At 45.0% G+C, this 17,354-nt stretch overlaps 1 long non-coding RNA gene across 2 annotated transcripts in view; it reads left to right on the forward strand.

Annotated features, from left to right (window-relative positions):
* LOC115100200 overlaps positions 1–5,339 on the forward strand; it is a 201,697-nt gene extending 196,358 nt beyond the window's left edge. Inside the window, exon 3 of one of the 2 annotated variants that reach the window (XR_003858995.1) lies at positions 4,854–5,339. This is a non-coding gene — a long non-coding RNA (uncharacterized LOC115100200). The remainder of the gene's footprint in view (positions 1–4,853) is intronic. The other variant, XR_003858994.1, reaches the window with a different exon arrangement.
* Positions 5,340–17,354: the final 12,015 nt, after the last annotated feature.

Genomic DNA, 17,354 nt, shown 5'->3' on the forward strand with positions numbered 1-17,354 from the left:
TGAAAATGAGAGAGATAACCAGCTAACTTAAAGTTGGCCAGTTAAGCAGTTGAATAATTGATCCCTAGCTTAAAGTGCTTTTGAATCTTTTAGCTTGGAAGATTTGGTTCCTGCCAATACTAGCAAAAAGAAAATAATAATAAATGTTGTTTTCTTTGTATCTCTGTTTGTTGGAAACTGTATTTTCTATGTGTGATCTCTCAATAGTTGGCAAATAATTTTTCTGATTCCGTAATCAGATTTATAGGTAGCACAGACACTCCACTGGTTTCTTTTATTTATGTGTGTATGTGTGAGAGAGAATGTGTGTGTGTGTGTGTGAGTGAGAGAGGGGTATGGTACGGGGGCTGCCAAGCTGCCTCTTCCTTGGTTGGATTTAGCCGGTAACTCAGTGTTTCCTTTCAGGCACTGGGGTTGTAAGGCTCTGCTTACCATAACTTGTTTGGACTGGACTACATTTTCACTTTGCCTAGCTCATGCTCCTCTCCTCTCTTTTCTAAATGCTGGATGAAGGCAAACAACCTTGTGCCAGCTCTGTCCACAGTTGTATGGGCTGGCGAGAGCTGCTGGTTCATGCAATTGGTTGGTGGTTCTGTACCTCAAGCAGAGCAGAGTTCTGACATTTCTAGTGCTGTAAATGTGGGAAACCTTTTAAAGTGCTACATGACCGTTTGCATGACGTGTCCTTGTGATTCCAGGAAAATACTATCTTTGGACTCGGGGAGCAGTTCCACAGAGTAGGTACTTGCCCTTTGCATTAGTTACTCTATTGTTGCCATTTAAAATACCAGTAGTCATCTCTCTGTGACAGTAGGTGAGGAGAGAATGAACTCCTCACTTTCTAATTCTGATCGCGTTGATCATTTCCAAAAGGTTTCTAACAGAACATGAAATAATAGTAGCCAGCAATTTACTTAGAATAATTCAAAAGCTTTCTTAGTTTTCAAGGTAGTGGGGTTTGTTTGTTATTTTGGCAACTTGCTCCTTTTCTTTTCCGTTTCCTGCTGACTCAGAACTGCTCCAGCTGGGACTGAGCAAGCCTCTGTTTTACTCCATTTGACTCTGTCTCTCGTCCCCTCCTCATCCAGACAAACCATCACAGTGACAATCCAGTCGCAGACTGCAGGTCCCTGAAGAACAGGGCACAAGTGCACTTTGGAGCCAGCCGGTGGCAGGGGGAGGACAACTCCGGTATTCTAGCGCCAGAAACGGGCCTGGTTTTCAGGATATCCACAATGAATTATGCAGGAGATAGATTTGCAAGCCCTGCTTCCATTGTATGCGGATCTATCTCATGCAGTCTCATTGTGGACACCCTAAAACCAGGCCTGTTTGTGGCTCTTGAGGACCAGAGCTGGCCACCCCTGCCTTAGCGGGTGTGAGTGCCGCCTGTGCAGCTTTTCCAGGACCTGCTAGCCTAAGCAGGAACTGAACACAAATCTCTTGCACAGCTGGACTACTGGGCCATTGGGCTAACCCTGCTTCTGTGTGTTGATGTGAAAATGTTAAGTTTTCCAGTGCTGGCTAAAGATAGTGTAAACCTTAACTAGTGATCTGTATATAAAAAGAAATGTAAGGGAGGGACACTGGGAGCAAAGTGGAGCACGGGCAGGGGGATGGGGGAGGATGGCAGTTGTCAGGTTGATCAGGAAAGAGGACTGTGTGACTGGGGGAAAGACAGACATCGTTCAGAACTGGCTTTAATGAGTTAATTAAAACATCCGCTGACTTCTTCATTTTGGTGCTTGATATCGGATTTGGACAGATAGTCCTGTTTGGCTTCTTTTCATGAGCACCCGGCTTTTGAGATGTTCTGCACATGTGGGAAAGACAACTGTGTGCACAGGCTACTGTGGGAGAGCCGCTGGGATTCCTTACTATTGCCTTCATGATGGAACCGCTCCTTGTGATGCTGACGTGACGGGATCACCCCTTGTGTCCACGAGTTACTATTTCAAGGCATTTTGGATGGGAGGGACCCTGGGGGTGCCCTTGATCTGAGGGTTTATTGATTGGGCCTGCAGTTCAGCGGGATGGCCACCGGAAGGCATCGAGCAGAGTGCTGAGCTGTGGATTATATTGCATTGCAGTCCTGTAACCTGAACGTTATTAAGGTTTCTGATTGGTGAGGGAGTGGCCTAGGAAGGTATAAATTCTCACTCAGTTTGACAGGTGCTGCCCTTTCTAGGATGGAGCTGGGGAGGAGAGGGGCCTGCAAGGATGCAGTTGTCCTGGAGTCGCCAGCCTGTGGGCTGGTGGGGCCCAGCAGGGGTTTTTCCCCTCCAGTGAAAAGGCTCAAGGCTGAGGAATGGAGAGCCTGAGATTCCTCCCGTTGAGAAACTGACTGGGAAGAGGAGCGGTGATTCCTTCCCCTAAGAAAGAGAGAGCCTGGATGAGGAGATGAAAGGGCGTTCTCGGGTGAGGGGTACCCCACGGAGAACCTGAGCGTGGAGGAGATGGGGGAATCCTGCACATTGTTCAAGTGTGAGGCCCAGGACAAAGGAAGACAGGTTCCTGAGGACAGGAGGTTGTGAGTAGCCCTTGGGGTCAGATGTGTGCGACCAGAGGGATATTAGGGATGTACACTCTGTCCCAGAAGCTGTAGAGAGGGGACTGGGAGTATGGTACTTTAACCCTTGATGTACCAGATAGTTGTATTACAGTGTATCTTTTCCTATGACTCTGCATTCCCTGAACTCTGGCTATTCAGTACTGACTGTTTAGCCTCTGCTAACATGAACACAGTTGTTGGCTGGAAAATCCAGGAAAAACGAAGTTTGGAGTGTTGGTGAAGCCTGTAAGTGGAGTATGTGCCAGCACTAACTGAGAAATAGGGGGACCAGGTACATGGAGTGGAGGATAGGAGATGCCCTCCCTGAATAGCCAAAAAAAATAAAAGTATTCTGCCCCCTTGCTTCCCATTGGGTCCATGTGACGAACCCACAAAATAAGTTAGAAAGCCTAATCCTCACCATATGGGGACAGATCCTCTTGACAGTTTGTGTGTTCAGTGATTGGGGTCATAGTGCTCTGTCTAAGGAATGGACTGTTATTCTCTCATATTACTAGCTGTCATCTAACGAATATTCACCAGAAACGTATGGATCCCAATGCTTTCCTCCCTACCTCTCACCTAGCCAGGCAACTGTCATTTGCCCTCCCCACCCCCACCCCGGTCCTGATCTGAACACTTCCCCCTTTTACCCCTCATATCCTTAAAGTTTTGGCCTTGCCTGCTTCTTTTTGATCCCACAGGTTGGCAAGTAGCATGCACCAGCGTCCTCTCTCTTCTAGGCCAACAGTCCCTTTCCTTCCTTTCGGTGCTGTGGCTTTTCAAACTAGGCGCATTGGGTGGCACATAGCGCTCCCTTTTGGCCGACACCACTACAGCACCCCCTCTACAGTCTCCAACAGACTCCTCACGCCGCACCAAGAGCCCTAAGCATATTGGGGTAGATTTTAAAAGGTTGCGCGTGGGCGTAGTAGCGCGCGAACATGTACACCCAATTTTATAACTTGGGTGCGCAGGCACGCGCAAGTTATAAAATCAGGGGTCGGCACGCGCAAGGGGGTGCACAATTGTGCACCTTGCATGCGCCGAGCCGTGCTCCATTACCCGTTCCCTCCCCCCTAACTTGACCTTCCCATCCCTTCCCCCCCCCCCCTAGCCCTACACTAACCCCCCTCAAAAATTTAGTTTTACCTTTTAGGCAGGTGCAATTTGCATTTGCCAGCCGACTGCCGGCGGGCGATCCCCGGCACAGCAGCAAATATGGCCGCTGTGCCGAGAGCCTGACCCCGCCCCCGGACCGCCTTTTTAAAATAGGCGCCCGGCATGCGTAACCTTTTGAAAACCCAGCCCATTATATAGAGAGACTACAAATGACTAGGGGAAACATACATTCAGACCCGTTCCTTCTGCATGCCAATTGCTTGAGCTTTGCCAAAGCATTAGCAGTTCGGGACTCTACAAGCCAGCTGAGTGCTCATTATCTTCCATATCATGATTTTTGTAATAAAAATGCTGATAACTTTAACCCTGGCTGTTACAAGATTTACAGTAGTGGTTTAGGTTGAATGCCATGCGGAAGTGACACAGGCTACATTTATTTATTTTTATTTAGTTGCTTTTCATTTATATTCTGCTTTTTCAGGCACTTCAAAGCAGATTACCTTCAGGCAGTGTAGGTATTTCTGTCCTCTGGGAACTCACTGTCTTAAGTTTGTACCTGAAGCAGTGGAGGGTGAAGGGACTTAAAGAGCGATGATGCTCTTTGTTACTGTACTTGAATTTTTGTGAGAAACCTATAGAGAGAGACTAAATTAAGACCTTGCTGCCCAGGGCTTGATGCTTGCCACCAGGCCTAAGGCACATTTGTGACTGGTCTGTGCCAACAGTAGGAATAATTTTGCATCTTCGAGGCTGTCCATCATAGGTGCCCTATGTCTTGTAAGTAACCCCTGTTTTCACCCATGTTTACAAAATCCAGTTCAGCAGGACATGTGTGGGGCAGACTCCAAACAACCACCTGCTTGAGATGTTCAAGGAAGACCAGAATGTTTTTGTCTTTATTTTATTCATTTATTTATTTTTTTTTTAAATAAAAACCTTATTAATTATTTTGGCCTGAAATTTGTCAGAATATAAATTGCATTCTAGGGCTATAATACCCAGAAATATTTAAATTTACTTGCCATGCGACAAGGATGCCGCTCTGTCTCTTTCACTCCCGAGATGGGAGTGAGCCTGGTGGTAGCATCTCGCTCTCCCTGCGGGTCCTTCTTAATTTTTTCATTTGCTAAATTCTCTCACTTGTGTGTTTTGTTTTTGTTTTTTTTTCAATTTTCCCTAGCCAGAGCGATGTGTTGTTCTGATGGTGCCAAAAATGTTGGAATTAAGCTCATGCTCCACCAGCGCCCATGCTCTGACCGAGCCGGACCCGGCAGCGACCCTTGGGATACCCGAGTTGGAGGCTGAGTCTCAGAGGTATGTCCTGGCACTTCCTGAGGCCGAGGCCTGGCGCAAGCACCGCCTTGGGCTGACGCAAGCCACCCGCTCCTGCAATCTGCTGGACCCTGAGACGCTCTCGGAGACTATTGTTTCGCGGACTGCCAGTTACGATGCCTTGTACGAGCTGCGGGCCAGAGAGACGGAGACTCACTTCCCCTTCGAGGGGAGTAGCATGTTCCAGGTGCCCACGTCGGGCGCTGACCCCGAGATGCCGGTGAGCCCCCATATTATCAAACGCAGAAGAGGCGGGTTGATCGAGCAGCGGGATATCATCAAGGCACACGAGGCCCACAAGATGCAGAGCACGCCACAAGCAAGGCGGAAGGAATGGGAGTAAGTATCCATGTAAACTTTAATTTGCTTGCTGTGTTGGTGCCTGAGGGGGGGGGGAACAGCCATGGGAAATATTTTGCCTATTAAGTGATAAATTTAGCAATGGCAAAAATCAAGGTCCCTGTAAAAAAATAAGTAAAGTACTGTTGAAATGGGGGGTAGGGAGTTGCATCAGTTTATAGGCCAAAAGTTAAATTCTACTGGTAGTCCCTGTTTTGCGACATCTTGTTAAGCTCCCAGTGCAGAAAGATAGCTCTAGAAATCATGAACTCTTATCAAATTCTAGTGACATGGTATTTTCTGTGGAAAAAGTGAGCAAATCTCTCTAGCAAGAACTGTCTCTCATTTTCCAGTAAAAGACACTGGGGAGATCACTCCCACAGTCACGTTTATAGAATAAGGATAACACAATCCATCATTAGGATTTTATTACTCACCTTTCCAAATCTGTGGGTGCAATCAGATATAATTGGTAGGTCCCTACCTCAGAGGGCTTACGATCTAAGTCAGAGGTAGGCAACTCAGGTCCTTGAGGACCACAAACAGGTCTGGATTTCAGGATATCCATAATGGATATGCATGAGAGAGATTTGCATACAACAGAGGCAGTGCATGCCAGGTACTTGTGGTACTTCCCAGGTACTTGTGACCTGGATTGGCCACTGTTGGAAACAGAATACTGGGCTTGATGGACCCTTGGTCTGACCCAGTATGGCATGTTCTTATGTTCTTATGCCAATCTACCTCATGCATATTCATTATGGATATCCTGAAAACCAGACCTGTTGGTGGCACTCAAGGACTGGAACTGCCCACCCCGATGAGTGGTGCCTGAGGAAATAGAAAAGGGTGAGTGACTTGCCCAAGATCACAATAAGCATCTGTGGAAGAAGTGGGATCTGAACCCCAACTTCCCTGGTTCGTTGTTGTAATTTACTGATCGAACCACTAGGCTACTCCTCCACTCGCTCTGGATCAGAAGGAACCAGTAAGCTGGTGTTGGTTTCTCAATTCTTTTTTTCAAACCCTTTTGGAAATTTCTCAATATTAAAAAAATTTTGAAACGGGACTTTCAAAATGACATGAGGCTGCCTCTGTGATTGAAGATCCCTCCAGCTATAGCTACCTTCTCGAGGCTGTCCGGATATCACATGTCTTGCCTTTCCTAGTAATAAAACCGGATTACAGATTCTAGAAAGCCTTGCAATGGGAATTAAAAAAAAATAAATCAAGGCTAGCCCCCAAAACACACCCATGATCTTGGACAGTTTGCTTGTGTGTGTTGATGCTTCCACCCCAAAAAAGGTAAAAGATTGGTCAGTTTGGTGATCTGTGCCTTATTCTAATGCTCTTTTCTTTAAAGCAGGGCAGTCTTCAAAGGCTGCACACCAGTTGGGTTGTCAGGATATCTTTACTGAATATGCACAAGAGAGACTGAGCTTGCAAATCCTAATGCATATGCATAAGATAGGATATCCTGAAAATCCTTCTAGTTAGTGGCCCTTGTGGACAGACGGTTCCTTCTTCTTTCTTTAGAGATGATATATATTTGCAGAGATGGCCAACTCTGGAGCTTGGGAGCCACAAACAGGTCTATATTGTCAGGATATCCACAATGAATATTCATCAGATAGATTTGCATACAGTGAAGGCAGTGCACGCAAAGCCATCTCATGCATATTCGTTTTGGAGATGCTGAAAACCGGTCCCGTTTGTGACCCTCGAGGACCGGAGTTGGCCCTCCCCGCGCCCCCCTCGATATATTGTGTTTCTGCAATGTTTGGAAATAGAACCTGCTCTCCTTGCCTCCCCGAATGGGTAATGGTAGCCTCATATTCTTGGGGTAAAACGTGCAGATGTCAGTGCCAGAGAGGCCTTGTCAATTACAGGGTTATTCCTACTACTCCTTGCACAGTAACGTCATCGACCTGAATCAAAGCTTGTAGATTAATTTCTTGTTAATATACAGATTATAATGTTCTTAAGATGCATGCACTAAGGGTTGGGGTGGGAGAGGAGGTGTTACTGTAGAAAGATAGTATATTACTTTAAAGTGGCTTAAGCAGTCCTTTTTAGATCATTCATCCGTTTTGAAGATAGATATTTAGTGCCCAAACTCAAAATTAAAAAATTAAAAAAGTAACATAACATTCCACAGCCAAATGCATTGGATAATTTGAATTATATAAATTACAAGGGTCTAGTTATCAACCTGCAATGGGCAGTAACAGGTTTTATAAGTAAATAAGCCTCCCCTGCAAGTAACGAGAGAGCCGAAACAAAACACAGTAATGCAAATCGTGGTTCGATAAATAGGCTGTCACAGGCAACAAGTACGTTTTCTCCAGTAACCAAGGTCTGGGTTTATCCATAGCATTTTTGTTCTGTGATTGACATTTCATGTGCTTTCATTCTGGGACAAGACTTACAAGGATCACCAGAGGCTCTCTTGAATTTGACCTGAAGCGGTTGTGAGGTGACAGCGTAATTTGACTTGCAAATTACAAAAGCTGGGCTGCAAATGCCATTTGCCAGGCTATTCCGCATCGCAAAGTAATTTGACATATGGTAAAGTTGGAAATAGTGCATTGTTTGCCCAAACCTTAATTTTACTGTGGAAAAAACCCAGAGGTCGATATTCAAAAGCCATTTAGAAAGATAACTTTGAGTTATCTGTCTAAACGGCAAGGGGCAGATTTTAAAATCTGCGCGCGCGGGGTACATTTGTGCGCGCACATGTTATAAAATCCAGGGTCGGCAGGCGCAAAGGGGTGCACCTTACGTGCGCCGAGCCCAAGGGGAGCCCCGATGGCTTTCCCCGTTCCCTCCAATGCCACTCCGAAATGTCTCGTAGGGAACTTTTTTTCTGCTCCCCCCACCTTCCTCTCCCTTCCCCTATCTAACCCAGCCCTACCTAAATCCCCCCCCACCTTGTTTTACTTATTTACGCCTGCCTCTGGCAGGCGTATCTTGTGAGCACCGGCTGGCTGCCGGCGCGCCAACCCCCGGCACAGCCGCTGTGCAGGAGGCCTCAGTCCCGCCCCCAGATCGGCACCACGCCCACAACCCCACCCCTTTTTCAAAGCCCCGGGACATACGCATGTCCCGGGGCTTGCACACGCCACCGAGCTTATGCAAAATAGGCTCGGCGTGCGCAGGAGCAGGTTTTTGGGGTTACGCGCTTAACCCTTTGAAAATCTACCCCCAAGGTTTTGTATATTCAGCCCCTTAACTGGCTGTTTTGCCCGTTCCTTATATCTGGCCCTGAGGACGTCCAATTCCCGTCTTCTGAAACATTCTCCTTAGGGCTTTAAAGCTGGCAAGTCTCGTGTGCTACTTCTGAGAGTCTAATTCGGCTGACACCAAACTGCTTAGCCTTGCATGCCATAGCGCTAAGATTGTGCGTTTCTGTCATGGTTTATCATGGTAGGAGTCGTAAGTTGCTCGATGGCAGTAAAGAAGCAAAGGAATGTAAATTTAAGATCCTTCTTTTTCTCCTTACAGAAATATTTCAATATTCTTATTTATGAATAAATAAGATTCATCTTCACTGGTGTCTTGAATGTACTTATTGCATAAGATTACGCTTGCTATTTTCAAATGCGGTTAGTGTCTAAACCTCAAATTCTTTCCCTTACGCTAGTAGAGTTATCTTGGGACGATCCACATGCAGCTGGCTAAACGAGTCAGCTTTTGGATTTATCAAAAATTCCTTGGAGCTTCACTGGAGAGAGAATGTTCTGAAAGAAACCCTAACCCACGGGCAGAGCAGCAATGCATGGAATCCAGTCTAAGGCTAATATATATTTGGTTTGGTCTGGAGGAGGCATCCCTTTTCTTCTCAATCCTTGCCTTAGTTATTCTGTAACATTTGGGGACCACAAAGTAAAGCTGAGCTGTTCTGTTTCAGGAAATGTCTGAGCCATCCCTCTGACACCACCATAGGCTCCTGTTAGCACTATCCCTTTACAGGCAGGGCCTTTACAGTTGAGGTCTTTTAACCCTGACAGAATAATGCATGCCCTGTACAGAGGGGAATAATGCTAGTATAAACTTTTAGTTTTAATTCTGTTAGATTTTGCATGTTAAAAAAAAAAAAAAGCACTATTTATTTTATTGATTTATTTGATTTCTATTACGCTTTTCAGGCACTTCAAAGCAGATTGCATTCCAGCACTGTGGTTATTTCCCTGTCCCCAGTTGGGCTCACACTTTCTACCTGTGGCAATGGAGGGTGAAGTGGCTAAAACTCGGAGGGGTGAATTTTCAAAGCAGTTACGCACACACCATTAGCATATTCATGCCATGATGCGATGCTAATTTAGAAAAGGGGTGGAGTTTGGGGCGGGATTTCTGGCCAAGTGGCTGGCTGGCTTTGCAATTTGCGAAGCCATATCGCACAGTTTTAGTGCAGCAAATAACTACACCTGATGTTACCCAGGTAGAGAGTCTATCAAGCTAGGTTGAGACAACATTGTACAAATCTCATCTTTGTGAGAGTTTCCTCACTCTGAAGGACATCAAATCTTCACAAGAGTGTACTGTTCTGTTCATACGAGCTAAGTCTGAACTTAAACAGCTAAGGGACACTGAATATGTGGGTCATAGAACATGATGACAGATGAAGACCATATGGCCTATCCAGTCTGCCCAGCTTTATAGTCCTATCTTCATCCTCCATGGTCCCCTATGCTTGTCCAATGTTTTCTTGAATTCAGATACTCTCTGTCACCACCACCCTTTTTATAAATAAATCTTTCCTTAGATCTGAGTCTAACCCCTTTCACCCTCATCTCCTGACCCCTCATTTCAGAACCTCCTTTCCTTTGAAAGAGGCCAGCCTCCTGTGCATTTATTCCTTGGAGGTATTTAAATGTCTCTCACATATCTCTCTTTACCCTCCTTTCCTCCAGAGTGTACATCTTTAGAACTTTCCACCCCCCCCCCATTTGCTTTATGATTAAGACCATTGACCAGTTTAGTAGCTGCCCTATATTTGATTACATTAGATGCAAAAATAAGGGATGTTTTGAGTGTTACTGATCTTAAATGGAGATTGAACTGGAGGGAAAGTTGTTAAGTGAGAAAATAAAAGAGGAGTAAGCCAGGTTGGATTTCCTGTGGGACACTATCAAACCAACCCATCTTACTTTGACTCCCATTCCTATTTTTGACGTAGCTTGACAGGGAACAAGTGGTCTGGGAATTGGATGCTCATGTTCTATTTTTGGATGATTGTGGTTAAAAGCTATAGGTTGGGTAATACGGTGACTTAGGTTAAGAGGAATCATCCTGTTCATTTTTCACCTGGCAAGGTGGGCAAATGCAAGCTGGCTCTCGCCAAATGCTGAGGCAACTTTTGTTCCAAGCCAGGCTAGACCTGCGGAAATCTTCATAGAAATTCAAACTGGACCCATCTGGGAATACCAGCTAGGCCACAAATGGTTCATTCAGTCATACTGGGGGGGGGGGAAAGGTGTGCAAGAATTACAGAAGTGTAATTTCCAATAAAACAATACCATATCAGGTGTGGCAACTTTAAAACAAGAGTCTACAAAGTAATGAATTTTCATTGTTGGTGAAAACAGTTACTTTTGCAAATACTCCCTGTGCAGTAGCAAAGAGCTAGATGGTCTGCATGATTTTATTTTGGTTTCACCAATAAATTCCTTCCTGTTTCTCCTGTTTTTTTTTTCCTGCAGAATGAATTAGTATAAATACAGGGAGGATAACTTTCAAACAAATGTGTGAGGTGGCATATGTATGCTTATATGACCACGAGCAGATCTACACTAGTATTTTCTAACACGTGTGTATGATATATACGCGTTTTATAAAATATGCATATCTCTACCCCCAACATATGTGCAAATGTACGAATAAATGCAAAGCATTGAAAGAACATATATTAATGCATTGAATGTGCATCCTTTTCCTACCTATTTTTTAAATATATGCACTTATATTTTACATGTGATAATAAAGTAGGACTTATCGGTGTATTTTAAAACCTGCATGCATCAAGGAAATGACCATTTTACCAATTAGTCCACCAATTTGTCTAGTCCTTCTCCAGGTCATTAAGACCCTCCTGGTTCCCCCCAGTTCATCAAGATCTCCCACCTTCTCAGTATTACATAATAAACAGGATTAATATAATTTTCTCCACATAATCATTAGGTGTAAAATTATGCAAATAAGTTGGCAAATCTACACGTGTGTCTTTTAAAATAGCAGCTTATGTGTGTAAGTGTTGGCCTCGCCCTAAAATGCCCTTAGACCGCCCCATTTTATGTGCATATATGTGCACGTGAAAGCGAAACTTTTGTGTAATTTGGACTTTCATAAAATATGGAATATGCAAGTAGAGGCTACTTATGTGCATATAAGTTTAATTTTTGATAATTCACCCTGTAGTACAGAATGTGGAAAATAACTTGGTAGACAAGATTTTGAGTATTGTATTGCTAGCGTTTCACTTTCCCCAAATCTCTACGTTACACTTGTTCTCTATCCTGCGTTCTCCATCCTTGTGGGTATCACACAGCCTGCTCAGGCTGTAGCAAACAATTGTTGGATGTTATCTTCTACTGTACTGTCAGAGCCAGGAAGTGTTCAGGGGTTCAGGCATTATGAGCCACTGTAAACGTGCAGATCCTCTCATCACATATTAATTATGCAGCAGCATTTAGCAGGACACAAGATCAAAGAGCCTCATCTTTGGGGTTTTTTTTGCACTAATTCCTCTACCTTCTTGGCTTTCAGAGCTTACTCAAGTGGCCTGCCATAGGGTGGGTGTCTGGCTGATGCCTGGAGGAGAGAGCTATTTGGTAGGTAGTATAACGTTCTAGATTTTGACTATAGGAGTGTAACGGAGATGCAGGAAGAGACCGCAGATTTCTCTGCTTTCCATCTGCAGACTGCCTGTAGTCAATCGTGGAAGGCCCACACCTATTTTGCTCAGAAACCTGCAACATTTTGGTGGTCTGCATTGTATTATAAAACCCGTGAGAGAGATGAATAAACCATGAGGTTAGGTATGTGTGAATTTAGGGGAGAAGTCGGGTGCGTTCCACAGTATTTTTTCACAGGAGAACTTTGCTGTTACTTTTTCTAGTTTCACAGCTACTGCTGTTGCAGATCAGAAACAATACAATTAGAGTGTATATAATTCATTGATACAGAGTGTAAGATTTATATTCACAGGGAAGGCATCTGACCCACATTTATATCCACTGACTTGCAGCGAGGGGAAGGAATTAGGGAATGTTTAAATTGTACAAATGGATCAGTAGCATGGCACCTGAGCTTTTCAAGTTGCAGGCATCCTATATGCTTGCCCTATGTCCATTTCTTAGCAGGGAGTTAATAGACATAAGATCAAGCTTTTGATTTTAGTCTTACTAAAACTTGAAAATGTTGAATGCCGGGCCTACAAGGGAAATTAATAGGCATGCATTTTCTGTAGTTAATAATACAGATTTTTAGCCTGCCTTTCCAAATAACACTCAAGGTGACTTACAGCATTATTAGTAATTCACGTACAATAAGTCTCTGCCCTAAAGAACCTATGATTAGGGAGGCTAACTTTCAAACAACTGTGTGCAGTGGCATATACACGTGTATGTGGCCATGCGCAGATTTACTAAAGTATTTTATAACACTCGCATATGATATACACGGATCTCTACCCCTCAACATATGTGCGTATTTAGGCTTATGCGCAAATGCATGCAATGCATTGAAACCACGCATATCCATGCATCGAACGCATGTGCGTTACCCACCTGTTTTAAAAATATATGTGCGTACATTGTATGTGTGAAAGTAGAATAGGAATTACCCGCGTTAAGTCCCGATTTTGTTCCTAAGCGGCTGCATTTTATAACATGTGCGTGTCGATGAAACCACCGCTTGTATCCATTAGTTCACTTGTTTGCCCAGACTTTCTGCAGCTTATCGAGGCCCTCCTGGTTCTTCAGCTTGAGGTCCGCCGCGTCAGTATTACACAATAAGCATGGTTAATATCACTTAGGCTAGATAAACTAGCATGTGTAAAAATACGGGAGTAAATTAGAAAAAGCTCGCATGCAAGTGTCTTTTAAAATAGCAACTTACATGCATAACTGTTGGCCCTGCCTGGGAATGCCATCTTTTTTTTACATCCATATATGTGCATGTGAAAGTGGGAATACGCGTGTATTGTGGACTTTTATAAAATGCAGAATGCGCAAGCAGAGGCTACTTACGAGCATACCTGCTCATTTTCACATGCATAATGTTCTGAAAATTCACCTTAAAGGAAGTGCCCTGAGCAACAGAAGATAAAGTGACTTTTCCAAGGTCACAAAGAAATATCAGTGAGGGACGTGGGATTTGAACCCTGGTTCTAATCTCAGCCCATTGCTCTAATCGCTAGCTCACTTGGTTTTCATTTCTCTTGTTTTCGTTGTCTGTGGTTGGGGAAGTTTTGGCATTGCATAGGTATATATCATTAAAAAAAAAAAAAAAAAAAAAGTATTTGTCTTTTTAGCCATCAACTAGCAGATATGCATATTCTGTTACTCGTGCCTCTTGACTGACAAGCTGTGCTCTCTGTCTGAAGATTGCAGAGGTGAAAAATGCTGGCCTCTGGGTAGCAATGCGAGGCCTGACACCAAATGGGCCTGGTGAAGCTTCCCTGAAAATCGAGCGAAATCCGAATGCTGGAGGGTGTTCAGTGTTCATTCAGCCTGGATGACCGTCCAGGAGGTCGGCTGCAGAGAATTCCAGCTGAAATAGACATGGTTAATTGCTATAGGGCCAGATGTGCTAACAGGTTTTTCACGTTTCTATGGGAAAAAAAGCTGAGGACGTCGTGTCCAAACGGCATGTATTGGCTCTTTTGAAACGTGACCTCTTTACATCCCTCGGGAGTTGTAGGCCCACATGTAAAATGTTCAGAGGGTTTTTTTTTTTAGGAAAAATACTGAAAATGGTTATTAAAAAATTCTCTCAGAAAAGCCAGAAGTGTCTCAAGCAGCCCTTTGAGGGTACCCGGCCTCCCTCCTCTTTCTTACAGTTTGCTGTTGTTACATGTATAATGGAAATGGTGCCAGTGTCTTGGTCACCAGGGATCCTGAATAAATAATAAGCAAGTCGGAAATACAGCCATTAATTGTCAATTAGTGTGTTTAATGCACCAGCTGATCTCTGTGTCTTCTTTCTAGGTCAGTTTGAAGAAATTTGAATGCTGAGAGCACAGCTTGCATGGCCAGGCAGGGCCTGGCTTTTAGAGGCTGCGGCTGCTGAATAATAATCAAACGCCGGGTTGTCTCTTTGAGAGAGGGAGATTAATGAACCTTGGATTCGGTATTTAAGAGACAGGGTTGCAATTAATGAATTGAAAATCACATTCACTAAGAACCAGGATTTTTAAAATGGAAACAGGAGCATTAACATAATCTGGTCTCATTTGTTTGCCAGCAGTAGGAGTGTAACTGCTCTCCTCACCGGGGAGTTCGGGGGTGGGGGGGTTGTGACCCACCCTCCCGGGGTTGTTTCTTGATTGGAGGGAGGGCAGAGTGGTGGATGGAAACGAGGGGATCGATAAGTCCTTGAAGACCCTGGGGCTGGTGGAAACTCTTGTAATACTTTCCAGTAGGAGTAACGCACCTGGTATTGCCCAAAAAAATAAATCCTTATACTTAGGTATTTGATGCACATGAATAACTTGGCAAACAGTATATACTTGTGGTACGGTGCAATCCATAAAAAGTCATAAAGACAATACACACTACAGTCCAAAAATCACAGTCAGTGCAAACCTGCGCATAGAACTGGGGGCTTCTTCGGCAACCACGCACTCTTTGGAGCAGGGACCCTACCTGCACTTCCCAGTTATAGGCACTGATTTACTCGGTACAGATCTTTTTTAAAAAATTTTTCAAGCAGAAACACTTCTCTAAAAGAAAAACAAATGAGCTCCTGTTGACTTTCATTCAGACAGCAACTCTGGAGACTTCCTCTGACTCCCAATGCAGGGAACTTGTACTGGGAGCAAGGAGTATGGAGGTAACGCCTCATTCAAGGGGATCTCTGAGGGAGGGAGGGACTGTGAGCTGAGTAGTTGGTGTCTATGGGCAGACTAGATAGGCCATATGGTCTTTTTCTGCTGTCACGTTTTATCTGTTTCTGCGTTTTCTTATAAGGAAGTGCTGTACTTCACCATATGTGTCCTAATATGCTATGCCAGGTCTAACTCCTCCTTTTTGTTTTCTATATCACATGGATTTCCTTTCCCCTTCCTCTGACTCAATTCCCACTTTGATCTCCCCCAACCTAATTCCCTAATCTCTGCTGTCTCCTCCCCAGGTATCTTTTTCTCCTGCCATCCCTAGGACCCAATCTCTGATCCCTACAATCCCCGAGTTCCTTCTGTTCCACTCAGTCCCTCACTTGCTCTCGCCCAGTACCCAAAGTCTTCTCTTCCCAGCTGGGGGCTGCTCTCCACCACTCAATGTACCAGATCCTTGTCACCCTCCCATCCAATCCCTGAATACCATTTTCTCTTTCCGAGGCCTCATCCCCACACCCCAGTCCTGAATCTCTCTTCCTTCCACTCTCCATTAGTACCCCACTCACCCCCAACTGCACCTAATCCCTGACTCTTCACTTCCCGCATCCCCAATTTCCCACTCTCCCACCCAATCCTCCACTTCCTACTGACATCTGCTCACTTCACCAAATCCCAGAGTCCCTGCTCTCTCTCCCACCCAGGCCCTCAGTGCATTGCCCAGTCCATTATGTCCCCTCTCTTGGAATCCCTACCACACCTAAGTCCCCCTCTCTAGGCCTTTATCCTTCCCTTCCTAATGCCAGTTTCCCACTTAATCCCTGAGTTTCCCTCCCCAGTGGCCTGGTGCTTCTCGTGCTAAAGCTCCAGTCACTAACAGACATTGGGAGGGGGCAGGTTTGAATGCAGTTCTCCAGGCTCCTTTTGGGCAGTAACCCAGTGCCTGGGCTAGCTGGCAATCAGTAACACCCAGCTACACCCTCATTTCTCTCCTCTCCTGCACTGCATGCCATGTTTGCATAGTCTCTGCTCCTTTTTACCATGCTGACCTCAGGCAAGGGTATCGACCATAGCTGGGAACTCTCAGGATTTCACCCTGAGACTCAGGGAATTTCCTTCAGTTGCAGGGTCTTGGGGGAAATACTAGAAACCTCAGGGTATCTCTGGATACAGCTCAGCCACCCCCCTTCCTCAGTAAACTTGCAGAGAACAGAAGTGGGGTGAGTCTGGATCAGTCACTGTGAGCAGCATATGGGGAGAAACTGGAAGGGCTCAACACACACAAAAACTCAGTCTGCAGCTGTGATTTCAGGACTTGGGGACTCACTCAGCTAAGAGTAGAACGAGGATGCATAAGTCATGGAGCAGAGAGTTATAGGGGGTGGGAAAAAGAAGATGCTGGGGTCAGGGAGAGAGAGAGAAGGGGAAGTATGCTGGAATCATCTCTGGAGGAGGGGCAGGTGATAGTGGTGGGTGGAAGAAAGAGAGAGAAACGGTGGGGGTGGTAGAAAGAAAGCGGATACACATTCCATTCCTACCTCTCCCCCAGGGTGACCACAACTCCAAAGTTCCCAGGTATGGTATTGACTCTGTCCATCAGTAGTTAGTCCTGCACCTGTGCTTGGGGCTAGAATTGCTGCAGCAAAGCGCATAATTGGTGCCTTGCTTCAGGACCAAGACAGCAGTAATACTTTGGTGCCGCATTGCATGAAGGCAAGCTTGCAGCTTTGTGTTTTGAGGCCATTAATCCAGTGCTAGGTACTGTCATGTACCGTCTGAGGAAAAGCTCTGGGTGATAAAGTATTTTTGTATCAGTGCTAGCAGATGTGGCATACAGACAACATTTTTGGAGTTCCTGCTGTTCCTTGAGTGGGAGAATATGTCTTGAGATCTCTCTTCAAGTATAGCTAATATCTATAGAGACAGAGGAGATATTTCTAGTGCAGAGTTGCAACA

Source organism: Rhinatrema bivittatum, chromosome 10, assembly GCF_901001135.1.
Source record: "Rhinatrema bivittatum chromosome 10, aRhiBiv1.1, whole genome shotgun sequence".
Taxonomy (NCBI): domain Eukaryota; kingdom Metazoa; phylum Chordata; class Amphibia; order Gymnophiona; family Rhinatrematidae; genus Rhinatrema; species Rhinatrema bivittatum.